General features: G+C 46.6%; 1 protein-coding gene and 1 non-coding gene across 4 annotated transcripts in view; both read right to left on the bottom strand.

The window, feature by feature from the left end:
* The window catches only part of LOC110835648 (uncharacterized), a 94,684-nt gene that overhangs the window by 56,859 nt on the left and 15,325 nt on the right, over positions 1-22,500 (bottom strand). The gene's annotated exons all lie outside the window — the stretch shown is intronic.
* Positions 9,320-9,474, bottom strand: LOC147875131 (U1 spliceosomal RNA). Its single transcript, XR_015537643.1, has one exon. It is a non-coding gene; the product is annotated as a U1 spliceosomal RNA (small nuclear RNA).

The following is a 22,500-nucleotide window of genomic DNA, read 5'->3' as shown; positions in this document are numbered from 1 at the left end:
ACTACGCCACTAAGGGCCACGCGACAGACCTTATATCTCGTAAGCGAAGCAGCCATCTTGCTGTAAATTGAAAATAACAGTAAATCGATTCAAAACCACGAAACCGGGAGTTGCGGAAAGCTTCACACAGCTTGTTTCGACTCGTACGTCGGGTTTTGTCATGACGACGTCAAGAATGCATGAACGTTCATCTCCACGGCGTTAACAGGTTGCAAACGCAAATTTTGGATAAGTCCATCAGCTTCAAGACCAGATGCGGACTCTGGTTTCAGAAATCGCAGCCAGCGTCTCCTTGTTTCATGGCTCACTCAACGACGCCTACCAAGGCGGCGAGGAGAGAGTACTCAGACCTAAATGAGCCAACGGAAGTGCGCAGAGATTCACTTCCAGAATTTAATGAAGGGGTATTTATAAGTCAGTCAGATGTGACGGTGACCGAGTGCCAACGACTGGAAGACGCAGTCACGGCCCAGTGCAAGGCATGTGCCACGAGAAGAATCGGTAGTGTCAGTCAAGCAGCCCGTCCACGATTCAAACAAAGAAGGCGCTTCAGAATCGATGTGTGGTGCAACCGCGAGCTTGAATATTAAGAATGCACGGTTCGGACCCTTCTCATACCACGCCCGATATATCTCGTTCAGGAGCATTACCGAATTTGATCTGGATTTGCTTAGATTTTGAGATGATCCGTCTCGCCAGATAAAGCCAATTACTGAAAGACGTTACCATGGAGACCCGCGTACCCACTAACCAGAAAAAAGTCTTCATATGGAGACAGCAGCGCGTTTACTGCGAACTTCAACTATTTAACTATCTAATGCAGTCGTTAACATGAAAGTCGAGACATCGCCTTACGACGAGGAAATTGAAGCGTCGTAAAACAGTCGGTTGCAGTCAGGTAAGAGAAGTCAAAACGCATTACGTCCGCTCATTAAGTGAGCAGGACAGCGAAGCTGGGACATGAAGTGATACGGTAAGCTCACACAGGCAGACGTCAACTTTACACCTTCCACGCCGCCAACTTCAAGCACAGGGTGTCTCAGAAACATGTACATGGGCCACGCAGCAGCGCCCCTCTTCAGAAGCTAACAGTCGCTCATTCACTCAAGAGATTCCCCTCCTTTTACGAAACGTCACGCATCCGACCTGGCCAAGATTACAGACCACCGTGCTAACCCTCCGCGTCCACGTGTCTAGATAAAAACGAAACAGTGGCGCCATTTTTTCACACAACACTAAGTTCATAAGTTCACGCATTCATCTCAGCTGACTTCACTGAAGGTTCTGTTATAATTCACACGACACGGGTTTCGCCCCCCCCCCCCCCAAATCAATTACACTCTGCGCTGTTGGGGGGGGGGGGGTTTATAGCTGCAGTAACAACGTAGCGTTGCCTCTGATACTTCCGTGAGCAGAGACGTATGGGGGGAGGTTTCGCTCCACGGATTCTTAACCCGTTACTGGCTGGACACGGGGTTTTAATCAGGCATTCAGTGCCCCTGGGTACGACTGCCTCTCTAAGCTGCTCACGTCTGCTGTCCGGTGCCCGTGAACATTCCTGGCCTACTGAAGACGAAATGACGACAGAAATGCTGTGGCAATGCCCTTGGAGCGATTCAATAAACGAGGGGGAGACGACCAGGCGAGGTAGCATGAGATGCTAATAGTGACAACACTTGGCTTGGTATTAAAATGAAGGTGTCGACTTCGTTAAATTTACTCGACGTCCAAGAGCACGATTTTTTGTGGACTGTCGGGTTTCGTAAACGCGGGTGATTTCTTGACCAGATAAGGCACTGTAAGAGTTTCAAGGGCGAAGCCAGTGTCAGTCTCAGCACGTTGCGTTTGGAATTGTAACGAACCAAAAAAACTTTCCCTCGGTTTAGAACGAAATTGTGTTATTCTGGCAACCACGACGCAATGAACAGCTTAATTTTCATTTCGACATTGCCCGAAATTCTCCGCTTATCAATGCCGCCATCCTCGGGGCAAATAACTGAGACACGTGACTATACACAAACATTTGCAATGTAAACGGACCATCGTTACAGTTCGCTACCACAGCAGACGGAAACACACAGGTTATTAGCATTAATCAATTACACTGCAAACATACACACCCACTAATTGAAGTTCATTTTGCGCGTGCGCTCAGACGCGAATCCGACGCTCACGCTTTCAGTCCGTCCAACGTGGACTAGAAGTGTTTCTACGTCTTTCGTAAAACAATATTTTTCGAACCGCTAGGGTTACGTTGGTTTAGATTCTGGGGCTGTCAAATAAGAGCTATCTAAATCTCAGGTGGACGAGACGCAAAACGTCATACTTCGGCGTCTCTAAATGTTTACAGAATGTCCGTGAAGGTTCTGAGCCCAATTTTATCAGGATTCTCCCTTCTCCTCGGGGATGTTTGGCTACGGAGTGTTTCCGGCCCTGCCCGCCCTTTCCACTCGGTGTAACTACAATCAACGTGAAAGCCGTCCTCACTAAAGAACTTTCTCTTCTTCTTCTTCTTCCATGCACCACTTCAATAAAGAAGACAATGGAAACTTAATAAAAGAATTCCTGATTAACTATCGATTCGCAGAAACATGCAGGAAATTCTGGTCCCGGAGCGCGCCGGTCTACAAAACTCGTCTCTGTAATTCGTGTTTGTGAGGCAGAATTTCCCGACGTCACTGCGACCTTTTCCGTCCAGAGGGAAGAAGGGCGTAAGCGGATTGCTCCGGACACGAAGCCCGCGCGTCAGAACCAGCGTCTGCGTGCAGTGAGTGAGACGGAGGAGAGCAATACACAGAAGAAATTACGTGTAGCCTCCACGCCCCAAAATACGTTTCCTTACGAGAATTACGCCACGAATTATAAACGAAAACTGGCAATGCAACGGCCAGCTTGTGCGTCAGAATTTTTTGAGGAAAGCGTACATTTCCTAATTCACTTGAAACAAAGTTCAAGGTCAGTGTTATTTAATAAAGAGGACGGCGTTCGATTAAAATTAACAAGACCAAAATAAAAACAAACATGAGTCCCCTCCAATTCAGCTTTAATTGGCTGATATTATAAGCGGAACAGATAAAGCCGGAGAAGACGCTATTAAGACGCCAGAACACCGCGGCGGTGAGGAGCGACGCACTTGTAACAATTATTCCAAAATTCGACCGGCGCCCTAGTGCAGCGAAGCCGAGGAACGACGAATTCGTAACTAATAACTCTTGAGAACAGAAGGAAGGTATTGAATAGCATAGCCATCCGAAACGAAGTCAAAATTTCATTAAATTCTCTCATTGAAGTTTAATCTATTTCGTAAAGAGCCTCTGCAGTTTCCCCCAGTTTCTTTCTCTCTTCCTAACTTCCGCCGTCCCGAGACTCTGTGCCGAAGACTCTGACGTCATTTCCTGAAGAAGACGAAGTAACTCCAGAATCGACGCTGAGCTGGTGTTTACGTATGGAAATCATTCCATTAAGCTCCCGGTCCTCGGTTCCAGGCACACACTTGGCTCGGCGCGTTCCTTCGCTCGGCTTTAGTTCGCCTCTCTTCCTCGGCGACGGAAAACGAGAGCAAAACGTCGCTCCCATACGTTACGGATACCTTGGGACAAAGCAGCCACTTTTCAGCGCCGATGTACGTCAGAGACAGGTGAAGTGAGATCCAGTAGCACGAATTATAATGGGCCACGGCACGATTCAGCCGACATCACTCGTTTGACAAACAAGGCGTGTCTCTGAATCGGACATGTATCGATATCTCCCGATTCGTCCCTTCCTTGAGAATCTTCGATCATGATTTTGTATGTATTTGTCATTTCCTGCTGCGTGCTACACGTCCCACCCACGTCAGCTCAACTTAATTTATCGATAACAACGACGAAAAGTCGAAGAGTAAACATGATGCAGCTCCTTGCTACGCGATTTTCACCAGAGTTTCGTCATAACACCCCCGCCCTCCCCAGCAGCAGTCTCCAAACATCCGGGTCCAAGTTTTCTTCCCTCGACGTTAAAGACCGCGTTTCTCTGTTCCAGTTTCGAGGGAACCGACGCGCCTTCCGGCTAAAGGGCCAAGGTCCTACGGAGACGACGCCAGTCGTCGTATCACTGCGCTACTAAGCCAGAAAGCTCAGTTAAGTCAACCAGAAGTTGCCCGGAACTGAGAGGCCTTTGTGCCAAACTCTGCCTAGTGTTTCAACTCACAGCAACTTCGTATCGGCGGTTGTTGTCCTTATAAGTTCGCGTGTAGTTTAGAAATTCCCAGGAAAATTCCCCCTGGGGCGTGTGATAAAAACCGCACGAGAGAGAGAGAGAGAGAGAGACCGTCTCTAGAGTCCGCTGGTGGTTCAAATATGGCCGCACCAACTTCAGCTTTGTTCCACGCAACTAAGTTTCCCATTTAGAAACCGACTTCACTGTACGAAACACCTTAGACGTGTGGATGTTTAGGGCCACCGCCCGAGGATCAGTAATCTTCGTTTGAGTGTCCATTAGTGCTCCAATGGCCCATTACGAGTGCAAGACTCTTGGATTATTTAACAACAGCATTTCAATCGCACGGTCTTGTAACACTGGGTGTAAACGTTTCGTTGCTTATTTAATGACGTTGTTTACAATGCTGGGGGTACTTAGATAGTTCGCTGGTTGTTGGCCGACGCCGTGAGAATCTCACGTCTCACGAATGTCTCCTTGTCGTCGCCGTCGTGGCCTCCAGCTCAAAGGACCAACAGGAAAAATGACTATGACGTCACGCAAGCAGACGGCAGCTCTGCGAACTGATTCACGCCTCGTGGGGAACAGGAAAAGAGCAAATATTTGGCCAGCAGGTAAAGGAGAGAGTTTTCATAAGATTTGCATCGAAATCTGTCGCACGAGTAGTGGAAGCTAGAAGCCAAATGCGCGCGAGAGTTCCTCTACAGAACCCGCTCATCCTTAAATGTATGTAGCCTGTAGAACTCGGCAGAGTGACGTGTGTCCGACAATTCAGGCAAGTGAGATTTCAGGTTCTCACGGCGGGGGGTGTAAAGATGACTCTGTTCTGAGTTGTTGTAATGTGTAGTCTGTCAGAAGGATGCCGACGTTTCAGAGATGCCTGCTGCTTGTATCATTGTCCAGATGATGGAAGCTGTAAGTATACGTCTGAAACGTTGGCCAACCTCTGACACGTACGGGTACTCCTGATGAGTACACGAAAGTGTGGGATGTACTTGTTATATTTTGGAGCCACTTCTGATATAATTTGCTCGAAGTTTTGATTCGCGAGATCTCGCTTCGGCCCACACGGAACTTCGCCGTGCCGGTACGCGAAACTCCGAGAAAACTTTCAAAGTGATTAAGGCATGAACACTGCCACTCCCAGGGGAGAAAGCAGAATTCTTGGAAACGCTGGAAGAGCACGGCTCCTAGGAGGCGCCTCGAAGTTAACTAATTCTTAACAAATTAAAGTGAACTATAAATCAATAAGACGAACATTCTTTACTCTTGCGTTATTTAACGACGCTCTTTCAACTTAGGCAATGGCAACACTGAACAGATTTTGCTACTATTTAATACTGGAATCCGGACTGAATTTCGGTTCGTATCGACCGAGTTAAACCCCTACTTTACACGAAACTCAAATATAAAAATTACAGATTTTTTTTTAAAATGTCTCTCACCCCCGCCCCCCACCATGAAATATATATTCTTAAGACACAAAATTCTTCGTTAAGAATTTTTTTAAGTGTGGCTACTAGTTCACAAATTACAACAAAAAATAATTTCTGGCTCTGTGAATTGCTAACAGATTCATTCTTGCAACGCAGTTAATTGAAAGCCAATTAGGAGCGAGGAACAGCAGATAACGCACTCAGAAGACATGCGAACTACAACCTTCCCGCCCCGACAACGACGACGCTGAACGAGCTGTCACTGAGAGAGAGAGAGAGAGGGGGGGGGGGGCACAGTAACAATTCAATCAAACTCGCGGAGAGCTGTTGCATTATGGCGCTGTCATCGCCCCAGAGGACATCACTCCTCTGTTTGTATGTTGGCAGAAATGACCTCAATGTGCAAGCCCTTAGTTGTCAGTGTCAGTCTGATGTCTCGTTTGTATGAAACTGGATGTGATTTAAATAAGACAAAGGAATGCTTCGGGCTCTCAATCGGCCCTCTTTGTCTCCTAACTTCACTTACTTAGAGTACTGACAACAGCTGATTCGAACAACTTCCATCTTACGATGACATCGATTATTTAATCGTAATACGTACACGACTTCTTGTATTGTTATGCGAATTAAATCGAAATTATTCGAGCGTGACGGACATGTTAATTTGACAATCATAGGAAATTAAATCTGCGTCGAATAACAAGCTTTTGTGACCAAGGTGACGAACGTCCGGATTTTGTGACGGCGAACCGATCGATCGGGCCCGAAAAGATATCGAAGTGGACGCTTCGATAAATCGAAGTGGACGCTTCGCAAACATAATGGGCAGGTGAGAGTTGGCCCCGCGGGCGACGCATCAGCGGGTGGCAGCTTCTGTTACCATCGCGTCCAAAACGTAACATATTAGTCCTGTTTGCTCTGGCACAGGAAGTTCCGCTTAATTAAATTTGTTCGCGGGTGGAAGGAGGCGAGGACACGTGTCAGTTGGAGAGCGATTTTTACTTTCACGGGGGCAGAACTACGAAGCACGCGAGTCAGTGACAGTCAGGGGGCGGGCTAGCATAGCAAACCTCGGCGTGAGTGAAAATCTCTTATTCAAACAAGGCTTTCCGTCCGGGCACATTTGCTCGCTGGCGTGTAATTTCCATGTTCAACAACTAAAAACAGTAAAATATGAAGGGTTGTGACAACAGCGTTTTTTTTTTCAATAACACATTTCATAGATATTACCCATCGTCATAATTTTTAATTAAAATGTCGTTTCGGAGAGACAGAAATCAGTCTTCGAAACGTCGTGTTTCAGTTAAAAATTACGAAAATGGCTAGAGCCCTAGACGTCTTGCTGTGTACAGGAGAACATAAAAAAGTATTGACTTCGTCTTTACAGGCGTGGGATATAACCTCACATAAATGACTTTATTCTAATCTCTGAAGTGAAATGAACACCAGATTTGACTAAATAATGAGGAACCATTATTTTACCCTTCGCACGATGAACCTCGTACATCTGCAAAATTTTGTATCGCGTTGCCATAATATTTTACGAAATTCCTACTTTTTTCAAACTAAAACAAAGGAACTATGAGAACAGTGAGGATCGTAAAATCCGATGCAGTAACCAGGTTACGGGAGATGTCGTGTTTCTTCTGTTTGTGCTCATAGTTTTGTCGCATAGCAATTGGGGGTGACAAGAATCATAATAACCGGTGGCAGACGCCCCCTCACCCAGTGCCATTCAACGCATTGAACTGGCGTCCCAATGGATTCGATTCCCATCAGAACAAAATGGAAATTCGATTCCTCGTTTCAATTTATGTTTCGTAAATAATTTCGATCTGGCTCCGACTGCAAGCCACGCCGAAATCTCATTGTTTTACGAACGGTGCGTAAGCCACACGCTGGCTGCATTATCATTATGTCCCCAATTCACGATTGTCCCAAACTGAATTACGTTCAATAATACAAGCACGCCGATTGAATTGCTGATGGGGGGGGGGGGGGGGGCAACGCTGTCTCTGAGTGTCCCCACAACCTAACGACCAGTCCATTCCGCCGACTGTGTACCAATTTTAGCGCCTTCGTTTCTACGAACGTACAGCTCTTGAATTGCAGATTGCTCTCGTCTTCCGAATTAATATTTTCCTCAGAAGCTGACTCGCCTTTACAGCCACAGACAAACGAGCTCACCGACCACTCATGATAACCTTACCACCTCAGTTGAAGCAGCATCGCTAAATGACACAGGAATGAACCAATCAGATTTCCCCACTAGCCACCACCTAATTCTTGGTCTACCTCGTGAACTCTTATCAAAAGAGTTTCGTGTTACATGCATTCGTGCGACATTCCCAGCCCATCTCAACATCTTCAGAGCGCTATTAAACATCTGAAATCGTGAAACAATTGTTTCGTGACCACTTAAAATTTCAACGAAAGATACATTTCATTACGGCTGAGGTCAGAAGAACCGAATTTGTCCTGTTAAATCTGCATTACAGAAAGGAGCTGAATGCAACCACTATCAGCGTACTCAAGAAATAACGTTAAGTAGCTACTGGCGCTCCTCTGTATGTCGTGGCAGGTTGAACTGTCTTCATCGGCGTCCAGTCCGCGGACAAAATGCGCACTAATAAATCTCCTCTTTCCGAAACTTTGCTAAGTTTTAATGAGACAAGGAATCCACGTGTTTCCTATCCAAGGAACCGGGTCCTCCACCTCTTCCGTCCAAGAGGTTTCGAATCATAAGAAGTTCCTGCCTCCAGCTTTGCCGCAGTTCTCGTCTGAAGAGAGCTGTTGTTGTTGACGAAGCTCGGACTTCAAGGTCTTTGGGGGAACAAGGCGCTGAGGGGAGAGAACCCTGGACCTTAGGAGGAATAAGAAGAGATGGAGGATTGAACGAAAACCACGAAGACCTCGACAAATCGCAATCTTCAGCAACAGTTGCTCCCTGAAAACGCTTCGCGGAAAATCCGACCAAAATTAAACTCCATCCAAATCAGTTCAGGCGTCCTGGACACGCGGGCTTACGCATAGACTTGACTCCGGAATCATGCGTTCAGTCTACTCCGCGCACTTCATGAGCAGAACGCATGACAAAACACGGCGGTAACTTACTTATGACGGCCTGCTGCCCGATCCCTAGAAGTGAACACAATCATTCAGAAGGCTCGTGTAGCGCTGTATTGTATCCGGGAGGTCCCGGGTTCCATCATATACCATCGTGACCGGCGCGCAGAAATGAATCCTAATGCTTTAAATCCATGGTAAATACCAATACAATAGAAAATTAAATGTAATATCTGCGCCTGAATTTTCTCCGTCATTGAAATGTTAATTCTGAACAGCCAATCGCCATCGCAGACGGCAGATACCATTCACCAGCGACGCACAAACTTCCTGTCGCCACTCAGATAAGCTACGCTGTGAATAGTGTTCATGAATCTTTAATTTCTTTTTCACTCTTACAAAAATATTAAAAGGAAACACTTCGGATGTACTTTGCTTTTAATAGAGTTTGAATTTTTATTAAACAAAATTTCCATTCCCATTTTGCTTGCCAGTATTCGAGGGACAAGAAACACAAAATTAACGCCGAGCGTCTCGAAGTCGCGGGAAGTTTTTATGCGACCCGAAGAGACGGATTCAAAACACGAAACCGCGCTCCATTCCCACCGGAGACACGCGTCCTAATTATAATAATAATAATAATAATAAATTACGCGCCCGAGTTACCCACATTAGGGGCAATCGCAGGGGTCAACCCAACCGAAGTGCCTTGGAAGGATCTCACCCTGGGGGAACCGCCTTCTGGATCACGGTAACCCCTACTCCAGGTAAGTATAAAACAATATGGATCCCGGAAATAGCTGCTGCCCCATGTACCTAAGGGACAAGGTCTGTCTCGGGTACATGGAAGTGGTGAATAGATGAGATAATAATAATAATAATAACAATAACAATGTTTAAACAAAGCAGTAATGGAAACAAGACAACTTTAGCTGCTGGCTGAGTGTAATTCTCGTTTCATGTTGAAATTATACAAGCTCTTAAGGGCGATATTCAGCTCAGTTAGTGCGCAAACACGACTTAATGGCAATGCTAATACACGCGCGCAAGTGACTCGGATTCCGAACGGCACTTGGAAATGTAAATCTGGAGCAAAAGAGAACAAAGATGCGAAGACGGTGGCAATCCTCGAGATCACAGCGATGACAATGGTAAGGGATCTGGAAGGCGGCGAGTAGCGAGGGAAACTGCGGAAATCATATAACAGCTTTGCATTTTGTTGAAGAATTTGAAGGGAAGAGCTCATTCTAAAGACCTGGAAATAGATGGACGGGTTTAAGGCAAGAGGAAAGAGGAGAAAAGGAAATTCTTCACCAGCTCAAAAGTTACTGCCTCGTCGAGAAGGACTGTGGTCCTTGCAGATGCTGGTTCAATTCACGCTTCTATTAGTATCGTCAGAATGGGATGGATGTCGTAACGAAGAAAAATTTAAAACTTTATGGTAAAAGAACTTCCGGCAAACCAGGAATCAGAAAGGAGTATATTTCTAGAACGAATATTGCAAACTGGATTGAGGCACCTCAAAATTTGAGCTCTGTGACGAAATTTCTGTGTGAGGACCTCGTCATCATGAAGACGTCTGTCTTCCGTGTGGCCTGGTACAAGTTCACCGACGTTTCGACGAATGCTCAACCCAGTAGACAGTCATCTTCAATTAAAGAGCGACATCTCGGCTGATGCACACCAATCCATCCGTTCGTCTCCTTCCAGATTAGGTTCACGGCGTACTCGTCACCACACCTAATGTTTATAAAAGCGCTCATCAGCGATCAGACCGAGTTCTGCATGTTTACACTCTGCCTCCTGAAATTCTATGTAGTTTCCGTCAATGCAAAGAGAACTTCCCTAATCCCCGGTTCAGCAAAACGGGAATCAGGAAGGAGAGAGCATTTGTGCTGTACCAACCTTCAAACAGAAATAGTCGCATCGGCAGCTAAAATCAAAATAAAACAAAAGAATCAAAGCGACTCTCAAAATCGCCGATGTATGACGTCAGAGAGCTACACAAAAATTTAAAATTTCTTTCCCTGGGTTGGCATCGATTGACTGAATTGAAATGCTACTTCGAAATCAACGAAGACACACGCGGTCGTGGCTCGGCGTGTTCTGCCGTCTGCAGATTTCTTATTCAGGGCGAGAGCTGTAATAAATTCGAGGCAATTGCGAACTTTCTTGTGGGAGAAGGGAGTCATTAAGGGTTAGGGGCTCGCCTTGCAGTAAAGGACACTTCTTTTAACCTTTAGAAAGGATCATTATGGCCCAATTAAACCACCATTGCCGAACGGTCCCATGTCTCACGGCGTGATCATGAATCCAATTACAGCGCTTGTGTGTGGTAAGGTTAAGCATGTCTGTCAGTGGCGGCCAGTGGATTGATACCGTGCGATCGAGTCTAAAATTATCAGTGGTGGCTAGTGGGTCCCTGAAGTCTAGCATTACAACGGCAGAATTTGTTATTCGTGCGGTGATGCTGATGCAGTTTACCAACAGGATCGCAAGGAATGTTTCTTGTTTCCAGGGTTGTCACCAGATTCTGGCGATAAAATGGAATCCACCACCCACGTAGCAGCAGCTCCGAGATCCTGGTGACAACAAAGTTCCCAGCTCCCTAATTAAAGATTTATTCCTCGGAATTATTAAACGTCGCCGTCCCAAGTACTTGCGTTAACAAGACAAAAATGAAACGAGAAAGAATTTAGCCAGTCCATCTCTGCAATGGAGACGTGTTGTGTTTTCTTTGTGGTACGGACTCGATATTTTAATATTACGTACACAAGCTTCGTGCTTCGAAAGGCCAACAGATCTGTAGATGACTCACAATGGATCCGACAGAGTAGCCACGTGCTTTCAAACTGAAATTACACTCCCACCTTTAATGTTTCCATATGAGCCTTCAATTTGCACATTAATTATCGGTACCAGATATTTCAAATTAGGAACTCCGACGTGGGGAGACGAGTAATGAACGGCCATAATTCATCACAAAAGGGACGTACATACAAATGGACGACTAGAGCGAAATAATCATAATTCCGCCGCGGTGTTTCATAATGTTCGCTGCTGTATCGCGAATCGGGGCGAGCCCCGTTATTATTCCTCGGATTTCGACGGACAAAACGCTCGTTAATTTAACGCCAAGTCCCTCTTCTAAACCAGCGTTGGATGGCGGAATCATTGCCACTTGTTGACCGAGAACCAGCGATCTGAACACTTCGGGCCGTCCGATTTTTTTAATTTTGTTTCATTTAAAACATTAACCATGACAATAACGCACCGTTAACTGTAAACAATTAACGCATTCACGTGTAACTCATGCAGAGAGAGGGGGAGATGGAGAAATAACACAGAGGACAACAAAATGAAGCACAAACTTTTAAATCTCGTCACAGTTTCTGTCTGGAACAAAGTCTGCTTCGTGAACGCTTATACCAAGCGTCTTCCTTTAAATTCGTCAATCTAAACTTACACGCGACACGATATTATATGAAGTAATCACATAACTTAGAAAACTACAAAGTAAATGATTGATTGGGTCAGTGTTTATATGACGAGGCGGGTAATTCATTCATTCATTACAACACCGGCCGAGTAACCGAATGAATAATGAACAAATTAGCAAAGAATGATTGATTTGTGATAACTGAGATTATCACAGCGATGAAGACACTTTCTTCTTCAGGCATGCTTGTTCGAAACGTCGGTATCCACTTACCAGACAGAAAAAGATAGAGCAAGAGGCTGTTCCGTCCTCAAGACGAGCGACCGAAGTGTCGGACCTCGGTCAAAACCGGTGACCAGGAACTCGCTGATGACGTCTCGATAACACGGCGTCCCGTGGGACGATCCTCTGCTTAAAGGAGAATCGAATCAAGTTGGCGCGTGACGGGAATGCCATAATGCATTAAGTGTTCCCGTGGGAAGCGAAGGAACGGCTCCCAGTGAATCATGACCACGGTCTGCAAGGATAGGGCTCGCGCCTTCCATGGAGGGTCGCGTTAGTCAAAGACTGGAAAATTTTAACAGTTATCGTCGTGAAGATTTCTGTCTTCTGGGTTATTGCGCTGTGTAGTCTGGTCGATGTTAACCAACGTTTCAGAGGTCATACTGCCTCCGTCATCAGGGCGATCGCCCTAATGACGGAGGCAGTATGACCTCTGAAACGTTGGTTAACATCGACCAGACTACACAGCGCAATAACCCAGAAGACAGAAATCTTCATACTCACCGCTGTGAGAACCTCAAGTCTTACACAGTTATCGTCGTATTTGCAGACACACATAAACACTGCCATTTTATCACTACAAACGCTCATAGCGTCAGGGACACACAAGACCGAACTCACAGCAAAATTTCCAATAATTTTAGGATGCTGAACGACAGTCTTCCAACTCGCGTCGTTGGACGATGGGTAACGAGGCGGTCGTAGCGTCAAGGCACCATCCGGCTCTAACCTCTCGTCGTGACCCCGGAGTACACAGAAATGCCGTAGCGGTCCGACTTACATTCCCGAGCGCTCAACTGAAATCCCTGAGACGCAAATTTAATCTATTTCTTTGTTGCATTTATTGGGTTTTGAAGGAAACAGAGCTGACTGTCAGGACATTACGAAGAGTTACTTTAAGACTGCGCTTACGTGAAACAGCGCCACGAGTAAAGGAATTGAATGTAGAGAGATGTACATAAAGAAATATAAATAAAGGGGAAGTGAGACGTCAAAGGAAATCGTAGCTCTGTTTCGTGCTATGGAGTTACGCGATACGCAGCGAGAGAGGTCCAAACCTCAGACTTCTGGCTCTCCGCGATGATAATGCACGCGGCCGAGAACCAAAGGTTGAAATGGGAACAGAAAATTTTCACATTCACGCCAGGCACTCTCTTCACAGTTCACCGCTGACGTTCCTCCTTTGCATACCACTATGACTAATTTCTAGGTTATTTAATGACGCTGCTTCAACTGCAGAGTTTACGTAGCATCAAATGAGACGGTCGGTAAATACGTACGGATGTGGAAGGAGACGGACGTGACCTATCTCAAGGCAGATCTTATCGCCGCAGAATCCTATTAAAGAGACTGAAGAAAATCACGAAAAGATCTAGCAGAACAATGGGTAAGAGGAGAAATGAGTACTCAGGTTCGCGCCGTAGATGCCTTCAGGATCATGGAAGTTGCAAACGCCGGACACAATTCAGTTTTCAAAGTAGCGTCGTTTGCCAGCTTTTAAAACTTCCTTTCTGGAAAGAAAGGAATAAACAGGACGAGGAAGTTCGAAGGAAATATGAAGGGCGGTTATAAGAAATAGACGCAGATGAGAAACCGCGCGGAATCATGAAAAATTCAAACACCGAAGGAGACAGAAGTATGAGGCGCGTTACAGGCGGCTCGTCATGAACTGAGGGCAAGGGTTGCCTGCGAACTGAACATCGCCACGGAAACGACGTTTCGGTTATCGCAAGTCTGTCTCAGTCTCTCATCGAAGAGACGATCTGCGGATCATTATCGGGCCGTGGGTCAGAGGTTACTTCCTAGAAATGGCTGTCTTATGGGATGCCGCCCCTTGCAGACTTGTCCCCGTTCACATCCCTAAACCCCTAAGCGCCTGCACACGGAGCACTTCCTGACGAAAGAGGGAGATCAGCGAAACAAAATACTCCATTACGGCCCACAGCCTACACGTAAAGAATTTTGCAATGCACAATAACAGATAATTCACGTGTTGCAGAGGTAATTGTCACGGGCTAATTTCAGTACACGGCGTCAAACCCGGGCCGCATCGTCTGACACGACTCTGGGTGTCCTTGATTCCCCTCACTCTGAAGCCAGATGTTGGAAGCAGGCCCCCAAGAGAAAACACTACAACGCAATATGGCAACAGTTTGAAATAACGCAATCAGTCAAAGTGCATAATAAATGCGCATTTTAAGGAAGGAAAACGTCGCTGGAGCTCGCGTGTACGTAAGAATAAACGCTGATGTTCCCAGGAACCGACTCCTAATTTTATTCTGACGGTGAGGCGTGTGAGGGGGAGGGGGGAAGTTGTGCCCTCTTCTGTTATGCATGAAGCGCAGGCTGGATTCTTCAACGTTTCTGGTTGAATATATCGGCTACCTGTCTTCTCCGGTGAACAAATAAACGGAGATGTAAAATTCAAAAAACTTCGCTCTTCAAACTCACGCCGCCATCTCGCGGAAATTGTTCCGAACTCTTCGGCTTCTCGACTTAAACTAATTTGCTACATGAATTCGCCGCACGTCCAAGTGCATCTCTGACTTCGCGCCTGTCTGCCTGCTGGCAGCTCCGTCCGAGTCTGTCGCACTGAATCACTCGGCCTTAATTGCCTCGAAGAGCCAGGGGCCACCGTTGGCCACGATCCAGAGCCAGTTACGGACAACCACGGGCCTTACACCTTATCTAATCTCAATCCCAATGTTAGACTTACATCCCCTCCTCGGTCTTCCAAGCTGAAGTTTCCAAATGGGGTTTCCCCACAAGAATTCTATAAGCATATCTTGTTTCCCCAGCATGATGTAACATCTCGCACTTCACAAATCTGCACAAACGACGGAATTCCTCGCAACATCCAAAAGTTATACATCGGTGCAAAAACAAACGACGTTCAAGGTCACGAAGATAATACGTCGGAGTCATTTCCGTCACAGCACATAGATAACAGTGCCAATGCATAACAATTAGGACGAAAATCCAACAATAATTCGCATAGAATGACTTGCGAGTGCACGTACAAAAGCTATCCGAAGCTTCTGACATGAAATATTCACGCAGAATTTTTTTTTTTAAAGTTTAGTAATCTCGTTCCTCCGCTGAAAAAGTGATAACATCTTGAAAACGCGCACACTTCATGCAAAATTCATGGTTCTGAACCAATAGCAAGGCGGCTCTCGATTTCACTGTAAACATCGCAAGGCAATGCCCAGCGTAGGCGATCACAAGCGGTCGGACGAAGCGAGAACGGATATTGTCGTGACCCTGACATCACACTGACCTGTCAGTGACCTCCAACCGACATGAATATTGTCATCCAGGTTACAGCGGTTCGGCGGAAATATGGTTTTGAGTAAATGACCTTCGAATGACCTTGAAATGTTTAAAGCCCTCAATTCGTAAATCTCCGCTACTTATACCGTTGTGACTGTTAAATGACCTTGACTTGCCTGAGACCTCAACCTTACATTTGTGCGTTTGATGGATTTAGATTAAATGCGGCATGAGAGATTCGAAGGTGGAACTCAGTACTCAATGTATGGTCGGGCCTTTGCTCGGTTCTGGGAACGGGCGTACGATTCTACATAATGCGGCCGCAGGAACCCGAGCAAAGTGAATCGACTAGGAGGCCACGAGGCAATTACTTCGGAGTGGAGCAGCCTCCATCTCCTCCCTTCATCACGATCCACTCAGTGGCCTTTGTGTCATTACGAATTTTCGTTTCGTGGAAAGGCGGGACCATCGCTGCTCATAAATCCGTAAGTTAAGAACAGATGCCGACGAAAGTGTTGGGGGCTGGGGGAGGGGGTTAACCGCGAGTCCAATAAACCGTGGGCAGGCGTCGAAGGGAAACAAATTGCCTTCCTTTCAGTGTCTGCTCGCCTCCCGGCGCTGTCCTCTGACAGGTCAAATCACGTCGCATTGGAAACACTTTCGACAATTACAGCTAATAAGCTGTACAACTAACTACAGTCAGTATGATTACGTACTCTACGTTACCGAAAGAATCAACTATTAAATGGCTCAACCATTTTCGGAATATAAATTTTCAGCGATCATTGAAATGACTCTTCAGCGCCACAGAGCATGTTACTCAGGCGTTTCTATGGCGACCACAGAATCACCACGATATACGTACGACGACATTCAATCCGGATCAAGTTGCCACACCTTGCCCTGTTTTCCCCCGTATCAATTTTATTGATAGATTTTCCAAACAGAATTTTGTATCCATTTCTTGTTTCCACGCATCACATCTTGAAATCCTTAACCTCTCGATCTGATCTCACGATAAGATACGAGGTTAAAAATACGGAATTTTTCAAGAAACCAGTTCTTGGTCTAAAGCGTCCGGACGAGATTCAGCCCAAATGGCCCCAGAAGCCAGGGGTACTCATAAATCCGTTCTTGCACACGATTCGTCCGTTCATCGAGCTCTGCTGTCACGTGAATTTCGTCCGAAATATGCGTACACGCGAAGAGAATCGTACATAAGCCCCGTCCCATCCGAAGCCCGGGAACAACTAGCACCACCTACACATCACCTTACGAAACTAATTTGGCGAAACCCGCGAGCACGAACACACAATCACACAATGGCGCCGGCTGGATGACACACTCAAAGGCGAAGTGTTGACAGATCCATCAACCGACGCCGGGGGACGAGACGAGCGCGCATCGGAGTTACAATCGGCGCGAAAAGGCAGGTGTGTGATGTGTGCAGAATATTGCGGTGGTGTGGGCATGTAGAAGGAGTGGGAGAATGTAGGCGACGACGATGAGCAGAACTCTCTGGAAGACCGAAACGCGGTGTACGAAGGAGTAGTCTATATTGGTGGAACATAACAGCGTTGAGGACAGGATCACTCAGCACGATCATAAACCAACTTAAGCCTGGCCACACGTTCACAACCCGTTTCTTATATATCCATTTTAATAATATCATGCAAAACAGTCCCTTTCCTTCAGGTATCACGACCCTCACTTCTCCCACGCGTGCTACACATGTCTCCCATCCCAGCATCGTCGATTTGCTCGCCATAAGCCCTAGTCATAAAATTGTCCGCAGTGATACAACGAGCTAGCATAGTTTAACAAATATTACCCACAAAGCACTGCTAGAGCAAACATATTAACGGTGCGACAGATAGACGGACGGACAGACGGACGGACAAGGGAACTGCGGTCGCCCTGACATTCCAGTCCCTGCCTTCCAGCACAGGTAGGCAGCATAACAAATGACTATCGAACTGTCATGACAACCGGAACACGCCCACAAATACACCACATCATCAGCCCAACAAGTCATCGACACCGGTTATTACACGACGGTCCGTCAACTGCTGAGGTTACGAGTCGTAGGATGTGATCTCCGTAAGCTGATCGTTACTCAGTTGGTTCAGAAAATGTCTGCCCTGCTGTAAGTCCTCCGGGCTGCTGAAGATCCGGACACAGCCAAATGCTCGGACAGCCCTTACAATTTAAGGCAGAGACAATCCGAGGGAGACGCTCTCCTTCGCCGTTCGCCCTGATAACGTCGCATCCCCTGGGCTCCATACATCTTTCGATTTAACACCAGCAAACAGTTCTTTGGCACTCGGACCACCGTCTCCGGGGCGAGGCGAGCGGCACCGAACTCCTCCTCGAAACCGACTTACGAGGGGGGGGGGGTCATCTACCACGCAATCCGCACCCTTATAGAGACATTTAACGACGCTATCCCAGCTGAACAGGTTACTGTTTGTTGGTTACAGAAGAGCGTGCAAGAAGGCGGTCGTGGCCTGTTTTAATATGCCGTCCGCAAACTTTTTCTCGACAGATCGAGGACAGTGACGAGAAATCTCGATCAGAAGAGCCAGACAGCGGGCCAGTGCTTCGCGGTGTTTCTTTGTGCTCCTCACAAGCCGAGGTGACGATGCGTGGATTTGGTCGAAACTACTTAAAACAATAATCGCGACGATTATTCGAGGTCAGCTTAACAAACTTAAAATATCCTGTACTAGAATCAGACCTAACACAAAAGTAGTAATGTCAGTTGATACGGGATTCTGCACAACAGCAGTCCTCATGTCGGCTGAGGACTTTTCCGACTTGACATCCAGTTCTAAACTCCGCACACAAAGACTCATTAAAAGACAATTCCTGCTTCTAATTAAAACTTTAAATTCTTTAAATTACAGCTGAATGACTACTCAATCTTCAACACCGTATAAAACAAAGGAGTCTCGCCACACGCCGTCGAGGCGCTTGGGGGAGGGGTAGCAAGCGCTACTACTTTTTTGGGGGGGAGGGGGGCCTAAAGGTTGACCATAATGTGGTTCAACCGCTTGGGACTTGAAGATTTTGGAGACACTGCCTTAGAGGAACACTTCCACGCCATCGACACGCCTTCCTTTATCTGGTGAGCTGATCATTAAAGCAGCAAGCTCTAACTTAACTTCCGACTGGCGTCTGGATACCGAACGTGTCTTTAAGAACCAATCACGACGCAAGAATCAGATCCAGGAACAGCCGACGGAAACAGTCCCTTCCTCTCAAGAGGCGATGATGCGAATCCACCGTGCACTGCCTTTCAGAGCAATTTGCTGAGGTGTGAGAGATAATTGATGATAATGGAGCCACAGCCGTCCAGGCCGCCTGATACTAACCCGCAGCACAAGCGCCGTCCCCAAAATTCGTATCAGACGCAATTATTTTGGGGCGTCACATCGGGATTTCTAGATCTAACGAAACAACAGATTTCACCAACGCCGTCCCTGGACCACACAAATGATCAGTCCAACCTCTGCTGTGACCTTGTTCTTCGTCGGACGGAGGGATTTTCTGCGAGGGCAGGAGGCACAGGAGGAAAGAGACACAGAGAAAGAACGGGGAATAAATATTGAGTGGGAAGACAAAACGCACAGAAGGAAATATAAAGACAAGGAAAGTTGGATGGAAAAGAAGAATCACTGTACACGTTAATTGAATAAAACTGGAAATAAGACAGAGGGGGAGATCGACTTTACATTAAACATGAATGTTCTTTGTGACTTATCATTTCCAGATACGGAAGATGCTTTTTATAAGAATCTCAATGCGAGAGCGCTCCGTAGGGAATTTAATACTTGGCGGGGTATGAAAATATTTCTTCACTCCGATCCACAAATTCTTCAAAGACGTCGTAATGAAAAATAAAATTTACTGCCAGTAACAACTGCTCTAAACTGCATGGCAATTTGCAAAAACGCAGGACGCAACAAAATATCGTTGTTTTAAACAATTCTGATGTTGGCGAGCCTGGACAGCGGTGGTCATGGAAACAGCAACAACACCACGTGGCTTCGCCCACCTCTGTAGTAATAATTTACTGCGCAGATGTTCAACATCCGGGTTACCTCGCAGTGTAGTCGCGTAGACATTTTTACCGACGTTTCAGTAATACTAGCTCCATCACCGTCCTGATGATGGAGGCAGCAAACATCTCCGAATCGTCGGAAAATTTACACCAAGACTACGCGGCGCAAAAGACCCCCAGAAGACACGCTTCTTCACACTCGCAGCCGCGAGAACCTGATATCTCACCAAATAAAAACGCTTAACCGACGAAAATGAAACAAATTCGCACGGAACATGCCCCCCCCTTCCCAGTTAACGACATTCGAAGGGAACCCCCCGCAGAGAAATGAAATGGGGTTATAAGAATTCTAAGTACCTGAACTGCAGTCGACCACACGAGTAAGTTGACGATTACAAAATAAGTTCACAGACTTCAAAATGACATCCAGTGCCACGACCGCGAAGCCGAGTGCAATTGTCCTAAGCCCGGAGTTACATTACGTAACATCCCTCACGGTAACTGAGTGTCATCCGCCGCGGAAGTTCGTAGACCACCCCATGTCAGCTGTCCGCGACTTCATTCAGGTTTTCTTTCGTGATTCCGAGAGATAATTTCTGGCAGCAGGAAAACAGCACGCACGTCACGCCCAAACAAGTGCCGGACGAAGCTGTCGGTTGCTAATCTCGCTAAGACGTTTCATCCAATTTGTCAAGCTGCTCACACACTCGGCTAATTGCATCCGTCGGGTGCGTCAGACTCCCCTCCCCCCCACCTCCACACGTCCGGAATTCAAACTTTACTTTCACGAACATAAATTAACCCGCGTCAGAGGATGTTCGAAATTCCAGCACACGGAGAACATGCCTCGATATTAGGCCCGCGTATTAATTTCTAGCACGGGGCGCCTTGTTGCAGACGTTCGATAAAGCCGGCGACGAGATTAATACGAGGCGGTGTTACACCGGGGCGACAGGGAAACTGCAAATGCCACCAAAACGTGTTGATTATATCTGAACGCCGACGCACGCAGAAAGGCGCGTTAGGACCTCCTTATCACGCAGGTGCGAATTAAAAACGCTTTCTCAACTGCGTAAGTCAGTAGCATCGAATGGTAGAATGACGGTAAAGCAAGGCGCAGTGGCCCATTTTAATAATATATCACGAACTGAGAGAAGGCAAGCATGGATGTTTTCTCGGTGTTTTTCCTGAGGCTTCGCAAAGTTTCTGGGCTAATTTTTGGCAACGGTGTGTTCAATATTGTGTTTCAGTTCCCGCAAGATCGGTTATCGTGGGTTACACTAATAAACTTTCTTTTAAAAAAATTTCCCCACGGGAGGAAATGCACGTGAACAAAGCCTGCTCCCACCGGCGCAGCGGCCTAGCAAACAGTGACCCTGACAAGAAAGAAACGGGGGAGGTTGGCGGAGAACTGCACGGGTAGGGGGGGGGGTGTGGACCTGCATCCGATTTTAATTTTTGGACCGTAGTACGTGACTGATGTCGGGTCGCGTTTTAATCTGCACACCCTGTACCTTCCGCCCTTCTACTGTTGTTTCGACGAGGAACGAGCAACTCCTGGCAGAACAAATGTCAAGACGCGATAGAACTGTCGCCTATGACAGCTCCGCGATGCCATTTTTTATCGTCACAGAAGTAATGGGGTTTCCTGCGTACACGGCAAACACTTGAAAACATAAGACAGCGCCTTAAGTAGATGTGGGACAAACACGCAATTTGTTATTTTAAAACAAGTCAGATATATCTTCACCTGAAAGATAGCGCACCACAAGACACTTTCTGATAAAGTCATTTAATGCGCGGTATTACTCAGGCGTGACTGTTACAAAAATGTCGACTGTCGTCTCCTGGGACGTGACGCCGTGTAGTCTTATAGGTGGTTACCAACGTTTCGGATGGACGTATTGCCTCCATCTTCAGGGAGGATTATTTATTTCTTCTTCTTCTACGCCTGTTAATCTTTGGAGAAAACTTTGTTTACGACTGTCCGCAGAACGCAGGTTTGTCAACAACAGATCTGAGCGCACAATGAAAGAGCATCAAAACTAATTAGTAAGAGACGAACGTCTCCTCCGCTGGTGTAATTCATTTCGACATCTTTCATTCCAGCTCCACGCGCTGACACCCCTGGAGGGTCTCGGCAGACCCAACGCGAGTTTCATAAAATTATTTTCCTTTCTCTGTTTACGTAAGTTGGAAGTTCGGACAACTTCAATGTCGTGCCGTGAGGACACTGCGACGCCCAGCGTCGTGCCTGCAGGACGTCCATTGTTTGTTTTTCCTGAAAGGAACAACAGCCTCGAGGCCCCTCGTCATTTTTATGCCTCACAAACGATTATCACAAACCGTCGTCAAACAATTTCACCTGCGTATTTGATACGAATCGTCTTACTTATTATAATAAATACTTTCCGCTGAGCTCCCAGAAATGTTTCATGACGTGGCCGCCGACAGGTTGGCATTCCTGCTTCGGAAGATCCCGGATAACGACCACCCAGATCGAAATCTCCAGCTTACGTACGCCTACCAGAAGCAATTCATACGAAATGCATCGGTTTTAACGGACCATCTACGCCTAGATCTTCCAAGTATTCTCTTTACGTCTTCCTATTCAGTTCGCATGTGCCCCGCCCAGCTCAGCCTCCTCGATATTAATAAGTCAGCTAGAAGAATCTGACGTTGGAAACGAGACTTCTGCGATCAGCGCCCGAATCTGTTCATTTTGTCCACAGACACACATTTAT

Source organism: Zootermopsis nevadensis, unplaced genomic scaffold (assembly GCF_977971745.1).
Source record: "Zootermopsis nevadensis isolate Lab colony 2312 unplaced genomic scaffold, Znev_1.0 Znev_ptg000002l, whole genome shotgun sequence".
Taxonomy (NCBI): domain Eukaryota; kingdom Metazoa; phylum Arthropoda; class Insecta; order Blattodea; family Termopsidae; genus Zootermopsis; species Zootermopsis nevadensis.
Note: the sequence above shows the minus strand (reverse complement) of the source record. Positions and strands in the feature narration are given on the sequence as shown.